Source organism: Aegilops tauschii, chromosome 6, assembly GCF_002575655.3.
Source record: "Aegilops tauschii subsp. strangulata cultivar AL8/78 chromosome 6, Aet v6.0, whole genome shotgun sequence".
NCBI lineage: Eukaryota > Viridiplantae > Streptophyta > Magnoliopsida > Poales > Poaceae > Aegilops > Aegilops tauschii.
The window spans coordinates 423,786,782-423,796,690 of NC_053040.3; positions in this window are offsets into that span (position 1 = coordinate 423,786,782).

Consider the following 9,909-nt stretch of genomic DNA (forward strand, 5'->3'; position numbering starts at 1 on the left):
AGGCGTTTGAATGCGGCGAGGAGGCGTGTTCAGCCGGGCGTGCAGTGGGAGGCGCCTTCGGCCGACGAGCCGCTTCAATGGCGGAGGCGGTGAGAGGTCGCGTCCGCCCTGAGCCGTCTTCAATGTGGAGCAACGCACTCTATAGCGGCATGAATGCGGGCGGGCGCAGCCATTGTTCGCACTCCCGCAAAGCCCCCCATATAAGGTACGTCTGAACCACGCCGCAAACCGATACAGGACTGCGTTGCATGACTTTCACGGTCCGGACAGCGCGATCCAAACGGCGTTGGAGGTGCCCTAACAAAGTTCTTTTAGAGGATCCCAAGCAAGTTGGCCAATATTAAACCTAACAGAAACCTATAACGAATGAAGAGAGAGAGAGTAAAAAGGAAAAACTAAAGAAAATTAAATTAAGGTTCGGGCATAAGGATTTGTTATTTTTCATGTAGTCCTAGCTACATTAGAGCATGGTCCTCTCGTGCCATATGTCCAGGTTGTTTGTAAATCCTCATATCCAGCCAATATATGGGGTGGATATGGAGGTTTGTGGACGCGCCCGATCAGTCCACCACATATATGGGATGGATATGGAGGCTCACGACGCGCCCGATCAGTCCACGACATAGGACGCGGCACATCATAGACCATATTTCAATTTCTTTATTTTTTTCTTTCATCTCTCTCTATTCATCCTCACCGATCATGTGATGATGACCGGACAGTTTAAAGACAGTGTGAGGGATATAACTGCACGCATAAATGAGGGTTTAAAATGGGCACGTCGGGACACTTGTCGGTGCGTTCACGGATGTTTAAGGGGCCAAATTTGCCAAAAGCCCGTAAAGAGCCCACATTCCAAGGGTTTCGTTTTATCACCTCCTCACATGCCAACGTTGGTCACACCTACCTCTTCTAGTACCAGCAAAGTGCACTTGCATTGCAACATATCCAAAATACATTAATACATGTCACAAATTTCAAAGAAAATCACCCTATTATATATATATATATATATATATATATATATATATATGTATATATATATATGTGTGTGTGTGTGTATCATCAAAAACATGCTAGGTTTTCCTCAAAATATATGTTTGGATGAGATGGTGATGGCCCAGAGACCAAGGGGTTTCCTACAAATGTAGAGCAGAGGTTTTTTTTTCAGAATCTAAACGTAGAGCAGAGTGGCTGGGGTCATTTCGGAAAAATATCAAAAGTGTCGGAGTAATGGGCCACGGGTAGCCTAACCCGAGCCCCCGAACCTTTCAAGACATCGGGACCGGCTGCGCCCCCAAGACTTCAAGATGGATCCCCGCCTTTTGGCGGCCGGTTGGCCAAACGACCGACTGTCAGAAGGCGGCCGAATTCCAGAAGATGGCATCACAACAGGCTGACTCCTAGTGGGCGGCCTCCAGAGAGGCCGGCCCCTAGCAGTCGGCCCGTGGCGCCCTCAAAGTTTGCGCCCTCATCAAGGAGACAAGACAGGGTATGGCTACAGCGTAGCCCATCCCCCCGAATCCAGGGTCGGGCGTGGCCACAGTGCCCCGTACAGGCGGAGATCTCCGCACGACGTGACACTGTTGCCTCTCCCCCCTAAACGTCACTCCTGACAGGCGGAGCCCTGTTCCCACGACGGCCTGTCGGTACGGCTTGCAGGCGGCGGGCCCTACCAGGCAGTGAGAGCCCTGAAGACGGAGGAAGCCAGGGCAGCCGGACCTGAGGGAAGCCGGCTTCCAGTAGGCGGCTTATCCCTCCCTCGGGCCCCGTGCGCCATCAACCAGATGAGACGCGGTGTGGCTACAGTAATCGCCCGCCAGGCGGCGGGACTATAGCCACGCTCCCCCGACCAAGTCTGCGTCATTAGCATCACGGCTACAGTGATCAGCAGCCGGCAAGACCCGCGAGCGGCGGGAGCGGCCTGTCGGCTCCGTACCAGACCAGTCGGCGGGGCCCACCAGGTGGCGGGCCACAGCAGCCGGCGGAGAAGTCGGCGGCCAGAGACACTGACAGCCGGGTCCTACACCCAGCAGATTACCAATGTACCCCTGGGGGGTAGGCCTATATAAACCCCCCAGGGCACCCATGCAAAGGGTTCCAACCTGTTAGAACTAGACTCATACCTAGAGGAGGAGAGAGCGTGCCTGCCTTCTTCCACCTCTAGCAAACAGCTCAAGGAGCACCATTGTACCACTAGTGCCTTAGTGAACATGCGGAGACCCCGCAGAGCAGGACTAGGGGTGTTATCTCCACGGAGAGCCCTGAACCTGGGTAAAGTTCGCAGGAGTACGTGTCTACGCCTCATCCCGCTTCCAGGCACCGGCGATGTTCTACTCGCTCCCACCATGATAAGCCATCCTTTGGCATATGTCGCACCCAACCCCCGACATTTGGCGCCCACCGTGGGGCGAGGTGCACCATCTCCCGGAGACCTGCTCTGAACGGGAAACGTGTTCCTTCCTGGCGAGCGCAGCCAGCCCGGCACGCCAGATGGCGTCTGCACCGACGCGCCGCGCGGCGCGGAGGTCGCCTGCGCGGCGAGCTGCCTCACCGATCTTGTTGGCGAGATTCGCCTCTCCGACGAGCCCGCGTCTGATGTGGGCACCGACGGCCCTGAGAGCCGCCTCGTGAGCCTCCTCGATCAGCTCCACGTCGCCAGCGAGCCAGCTGCTGACTTGCAGTCGGTTGGCTCCACCGACCCGATGTTGGTCGACTCCGACACGGCGTCGCTCAACGCGTTCCCCTCCAACGTGGTGGTCTATGATGAGCCGCTTCCGAGCGCGGACAGCGGCGGCAGCACCGTCACGGAGGTGCTCGTCATCAGCCACGGCGAGCACTCTGGCGGAGGTGGCCAGGACCCGTTGCAGGCGGCAATGCAAGACCTGGTTGCGCCTATCCCAGAAGACGCCGGCGCCGAGACGCTGGAAGCGCGCCGCATCCAGCTCGTCGAGAGCGCCAACCGGCTGGCCAGCATGAGACGCCTTCGGAGGCCTGCCAGCGGGAAATGGACCGTGCCGGCGGCGGCACGCCGGCTCCTGGTGGGCCTAGCCGTATTGGCTTGATCCGGCAGCGTGGCACGACCATCGCCAGCATGTTTGGGACAGATCGTCCCGTCTACGCCACGCCTGCGGAGAACATACGAGCTACCCAGGCGGCAGCTGACGAGTTAGACAAACTTGAGGGCGACGAGCGTCGCCACATGACGGAGCGAGTTCAGCAGCTCCTCGACGCGGCTGCTGAGCAGCAAGATGCCGGGTGCCGGACTGAAGCGCCCAACCGGCGAAACGACGATCCACCTCCTCGACGAGACCAAGGCGCGACATACCGGACGCCGACTGGTGGCGTCCGCGACAGAAGAGACAAGGAGTCGGCTGCCAGCCGCAGCCGGACTCACATCACCATCGAGCGCGACCAAGACGGTCGCCCAAGAGCAGTACGGCGGCGAGATGACTGTCTGCCTCCTCCTCCCCGCAGGGAGAGGCTTATTTCCCCGCCGTCTGTTGATCACCCATCACTCGGCGACCGCCTTGGCCGCCGAGAAGGAATCAGAGAAAACGATGCCCGCCACCGGATCAATCGCCTCAATCAATCCCTGGCGCTAGAAGAGGAAGATGAGCTGTGTCTGCCTTGTTTTGGCCCCCGCATCCGAGACGAGCCCTTCCTCAAAGGATTCACTCTCCCGAGAGACACACCCAAGTACACCGGCTCCATGAAGCCGGAAGACTGGCTCGTCGACTACTCCACAGCCGTCAGCATCGCCAACGGCAACAAGCGCGTTGCCGTGAAGTACGTCCCGCTCGTGCTCCAGGGCACGACTCGGACGTGGTTGAACAGCATGAAGCCCCGCAGCATCAACAGCTGGGTTGATTTCACCGAAGCATTGATCCGCAACTTCACCAGCACGTACAAGCGGCCGCCCAAGCCCCGCCAACTCTCCTTATGCGTCCAAGGCCCCAACGAGTCGGCTCGCGGCTATCTTACGCGTTGGGCCGAGTTGCGCAACTCGTGCGAGGGTGTGCACGAGGTGCAGGCCATCGAGTACTTCACTGCCGGGTGCCGAGAGGGCACCCTCCTCAAGCACAAGCTTCTCTACGACGAGTCGGCGACCCTCGATGAACTGCTAATCATAGCAGACAAGTACGCCACGGCCGACTCCTCCATGAAGGCGGAGATTCAAGTCAACGTGTCGGGCAAGGTGGCCCCTCAAGCTCCTCGGACCCCGGCTGGTGACTCCAGTCGGCGATAGCAACCGAACGACAACAAGCGCAAGGCCATGCAGCCGGCTTCCACGAGCCGGCAGGTGGCGACAGTTGAAGATCAGCAGCCAGAAGGGCCGCCTCCTCCCAAGCGCCAGAAGGGCGGCAAGCCTAACTGGCTGCCCGCTTTCTCGTACGAGCAGACTCTTGATGCACCTTGCAAGTTTCATAGCGGTGCGAAGCCGTCCAATCACACTACTCGGAAGTGCAACTCGCTCACCAGGATCGCCAAGGGCGACGGACTCCAGCCTCCTCCGCCAGCCGGCCCGCCGCCTCCTCCTCCTCAGCAGCCGGCGGCCCGGCCAGTCGGTGCCATACAAGATGATTATCCCGAGGAGCATGAGGCCTACGTCGTGTTCACCAGCGTGGCCGACAACAGGCGCAGCAGACAGCAGCAGCAACTAGAAGTGAATGCAGTAGCATCAGGGACCCCCGAGTTCATGCATTGGTCGGAGAAGCCCATCAGCTGGAGCAGAGCTGACCACCCGGAGGTGATGCCAAATCCCGGCTCTTATGCCTTGGTGTTGGATGCCACGTTTGCCACCGAGAGGCGAGCTGCTCGCTTCTCCCGAGTCCTCATAGATGGCGGCAGCAGCATCAACATTCTGTACAAAGATACCATGGAGAAGTTGGGGATCAAGCAGAGACATCTTCAGCCCAGCAGGACTGTTTTTCATGGCATAGTTCCTGGCCTTTCCTGCTCACCAATCGGCAAGACTCAGATAGATGTCCTCTTCGGGGACAAAAGTCATTTCCGCCGAGAACCAGTTTGGTTTGAAGTGGTGGACCTTGAGAGCCCTTATCATGCATTACTTGGCCGGCCTACCCTGGCCAAGTTCATGGCGGTTCCCTACTATGCTTACCTAAAGATGAAGATGCCGAGCTCCAAGGGGATCCTGACCATAGCAGGAGACTACAAGAAGTCGTCTGCCTGCGCTGCAGAGAGCAGCCGGCTGGCCGAGTCCCTCGTGATCGCAGCGGAGAAGCGGCTCCTTGACCGGGTTGTGGCAATGGCGGGCAAGCAGCCGGAAATGTCACCCAACCCCAAGGAGCCGGAAGCCGAGGGCTCATTCAAGCCGGCCAAAGAAACAAAGAAGATACCCTTAGACCCGGAGCACCCGGAGAGATACGCTGTCATAGGTGCAAACCTTGACAGCAAATAGGAAGGCGAGCTCGTCGATTTCCTCCGTGAGAATCGGGACATCTTCGCATGGTCCCCCAAGGACATGCCGGGTGTTCCGACGGATTTCGCCGAGCACAAGCTACACGTCCGACCTGATGCCAAGCCAGTCTGGCAGCCCTTGCGCCGCCTGTCAGAAGAGAAAAGAAGAGTTGTTGGAGAAGAGATAGCCCGGCTTCTGGCAGCCGGCTTCATCATGGAGGTGTTCTTTCCAGAGTGGTCAGCCAACCCGGTCCTAGTGCTGAAGAAGAACAAGCAGTGGCGCATGTGTATTGATTATACCAGCCTCAACAAAGCATGCCCCAAAGACCCATTTGCTCTGCCAAGAATCGACCAAGTGATTGACTCTACAGCCGGATGCGAGCTGTTGAGTTTTTTGGATGCATACTCCGGGTATCACCAGATCAAGTTGAACCCGGCCGACAGGCTGAAGACCGCCTTCATCACGCCATTCGGAGCCTTCTGTTACCTGACCATGACGTTCGGCTTGATAAACGCCGGCGCCACGTTTCAACAATGCATGCAGAAGTGTCTCCTCAAGCAACTCGGCAGAAACACCCATGTCTATGTGGACGATGTGGTGGTGAAGACGGAGAAGCGTGGAACGCTGCTAGAAGATCTCAAGGAGACCTTTGAGAATTTGCGCCGATTTCAGATCAAGCTCAACCCGGAGAAATGCGTCTTTGGAGTACCAGCCGGCCAGCTTCTTGGCTTCTTGGTCTCAGAACGCGGCATAGAGTGCAACCCTGTGAAGATCAAGGCCATCGAGAGGATGGAGATGCCCACCCGACTGCTGGACGTGCAAAAATTCACCGGCTGCTTGGCATCCATCAGTCGTTCCATCAGTCGGCTGGGCGAGAAGGCTCTTCCCCTGTATCAGCTCATGAAGAAGACCACTTTTTTTGAGTGGAACGACAAGGCGGATGAAGCTTTTCTCCAGCTCAAGAAAATGTTGACCACTCCGCCTGTCCTGGCGGCCCCGACTCCTAAGGAGCCCATGCTCCTCTACATCGCCGCTACCAGCCGGGTGGTTAGCACAGTCATAGTGGTGGAACGCAAGGAAGAAGGCAAAACCCTACCAGTCCAAAGGTCGGTGTATTACCTGAGCGAAGTACTATCCGCTTCCAAGCAGAACTATCCCCTCTACCAGAAGATGTGTTATGGCGTGCACTTTGCTGCCAAGAAGCTGAAGCCATACTTCCAAGAGCACCCAATCACTGTGGTCTGCACAGCTCCGTTCGCCGAGATCATTGGAAGCCAAGATGCCTCGGGCCGAGTGGCCAAATGGGCCATAGATTTGGCCCCCTACACCATCTACTACCAGCCTCGCACCGCCATCAAGTCACAAGCACTGGCCGACTTCCTCATCGACTGGGCCGAGACCCAGTACCTGCCGCCAGCGCCAGATTCCACCCATTGGCGGATGCATTTTGATGGTTCAAAAATGCGCACCGGTTTGGGTGTCGGCATCGTCCTCACCTCTCCCAAAGGCGACAAGCTCAGATATGTGCTGCAAATTCACTTTGCCGCCTCCAACAACGTAGCCGAATACGAAGCGCTCATACACGGGCTCCGGCTTGCCAAGGAACTCGGCATTCGCCGGATCCTGTGCTATGGAGACTCCGACTTGGTGGTCCAGCTGTCATCGGGTGATTGGGACGCCAAGGATGCAAATATAGCCAGCTATCGCTTCCTCGTATAGCAACTCAGTGGATACTTCGAAGGGTGCGAGTTCCTCCACGTGCCAAGAAATGACAATGAGCAAGCCGATGCCTTGGCACGAATTGGCTCCACCCGGCAAGCAATACCAGCCGGCGTCGCCCTGCAACGCCTCCTCAAGCCGTCTGTTAAACCATCGCCAGAGTCAGATTCCATCTTTGTGCCGGCATCTCCTGAAGCAGTCGGATCCGACTTGAGAGCCCCAGCAGCCGGCACGGGAACTTCGGCAGGCGGCCCGGGGACTGCAACAGTCGCACCTGGCCCTGGGACCTCAGAGCCCGACCCGGGGACTGCAGCAGTCGGCCCGAGGACTTCATCAATTCAGCAAGTGGCGGCCGATTCCAACCCACTGCCTCCCAGCCCAACCGCCCTCGTGCAAGTAGCAGTCCTAGCAGTCGAAGAAGTTGCAGCACCTTCCTGGGCTCAGCCCATCCTCAATTTTCTGGTGAAAAAAGAGCTGCCGACTGACGAGATCCCGGCCCGACAAGTGCAACGCCGGGCAGCAGCATACACCATCGTCAACAGAGAACTTGTGAGGCGCAGCGTCACTGGTGTTTACCAGCGCTGCGTGGAGCCGGAGCAAGGCCAAGCAATCCTCAAAGATATCCATCAAGGCGAGTGTGGTCACCACGCGGCTTCAAGAGCACTTGTTGCCAAAGCTTTTCGCCACGGTTTTTTCTGGCCGACTGCTCTAGAAGACGCCAAAGACTTGGTCCAGAAGTGCAAAGGGTGCCAGAAGTTCCGCTCCAAGCCTCATCAGCCGGCTTCTGCACTCAAGACTATCCCCATTGCCTGGCCTTTGCTGTCTGGGGCCTGGACAAGGTGGGACCATTCAAAACAGCACGAGGTGGCATGACTCATCTGCTTGTCGCGGTGGACAAGTTCACCAAGTGGATAGAAGCAAAACCAATCAAGAAATTGAATGGTCCGACTGCTGTGACTTTCATCTCCGACATCACCATCCGGTATGGCATACCACACAACATCATCACCGACAATGGCACAAACTTCGCCAAAGGCGCCTTGGCCCGTTTCTGCGCGACGCAGGGCATCCGACTGGACTTAGCGTCTGTAGCCCATCCGCAGTCAAACGGCCAAGTGGAGCGAGCAAACGGCCTTATTTTGTCCGGCATCAAGCCCCGACTGGTCGAGCCTCTGGAGCGTTTGGCCGGCTGCTGGCTCGACAAGCTGCTGGTCGTCCTCTGGAGTCTGCGCACAACCTCAAACAAGTCAACTGGCCTCACTCCTTTCTTCCTCGTCTACGGTGCCGAAGCCGTCATCCCGACGGACATACAATTCGACTCCCCTCGAGTCACCATGTACACCGAAGAGGAGGCAGAAGAAGCACGACAAGACGGTGTCGATCTGCTGGAAGAAGGCCGGCTATTGGCACTCAGCCGGTCCACCATCTACCAGCAGATTCTGCGCCGATACTACAACCGAAAGGTCAAGCCAAGATCCTTCCAAGAAGGAGACCTTGTGCTCCGGCTGATCCAGCGAACAGCCGGCCAGCACAAGCTCTCGGCACCTTGGGAAGGCCCCTTCTGTTGGAAATATGCCCTAGAGGCAATAATAAATGGTTATTATTATATTTCTTTGTTCATGATAATTGTCTATTGTTCATGCTATAATTGTGTTATCCGGAAATCGTAATACATGTGTGAATACATAGACCACAACGTGTCCCTAGTAAGCCTCTAGTTGACTAGCTCGTTGATCAACAGATAGTCATGGTTTCCTGACTATGGACATTGGATGTCATTGATAACGGGATCACATCATTAGGAGAATGATGTGATGGACAAGACCCAATCCTAAGCATAGCATAAAAGATCGTGTAGTTCGTTTGCTAGAGCTTTTCCAATGTCAAGTATCTTTTCCTTAGACCATGAGATCGTGCAACTCCCGGATACCGTAGGAGTGCTTTGGGTGTGCCAAACGTCACAACGTAACTGGGTGACTATAAAGGTACACTACGGGTATCTCCGAAAGTGTCTGTTGAGTTGGCACGGATCGAGACTGGGATTTGTCACTCCGTATGACGGAGAGGTATCTCTGGGCCCACTCGGTAATGCATCATCATAATGAGCTCAATGTGACTAAGGAGTTAGCCACGGGATCATGCATTACGGTACGAGTAAAGTGACTTGCCGGTAACGAGATTGAACAAGGTATTGGGATACCGACGATCGAATCTCGGGCAAGTAACGTACCGATTGACAAAGGGAATTGTATACGGGATTGATTGAATCCTCGACATCGTGGTTCATCTGATGAGATCATCATGGAACATGTGGGAGCCAACATGGGTATCCAGATCCCGCTGTTGGTTATTGACCGAAGAGGCATCTCGGTCATGTCTGCATGTCTCCCGAACCCGTAGGGTCTACACACTTAAGGTTCGGTGACGCTAGGGTTGTAGAGATATTAGTATGCGGAAACCCAAAAGTTGTTCGGAGTCCCGGATGAGATCCCGGACGTCACGAGGAGTTCCGGAATGGTCCGAAGGTGAAGAATTATATATAGGAAGTCCAGTTTCGGCCACCGGGAAAGTTTCGGGGGTTATCGGTATTGTACCGGGACCACCGGAAGGGTCCCGGGGGTCCACCGGGTGGGGCCACCTATCCCGGAGGGCCCCATGGGCTGAAGTGGGAAGGGAACCAGCCCTTAGTGGGCTGGGGCGCCCCCCATGGGCCTCCCCCTGCGCCTAGGGTTGGAAACCCTGGGGCTGGGGGCGCCCCACTTGACTTG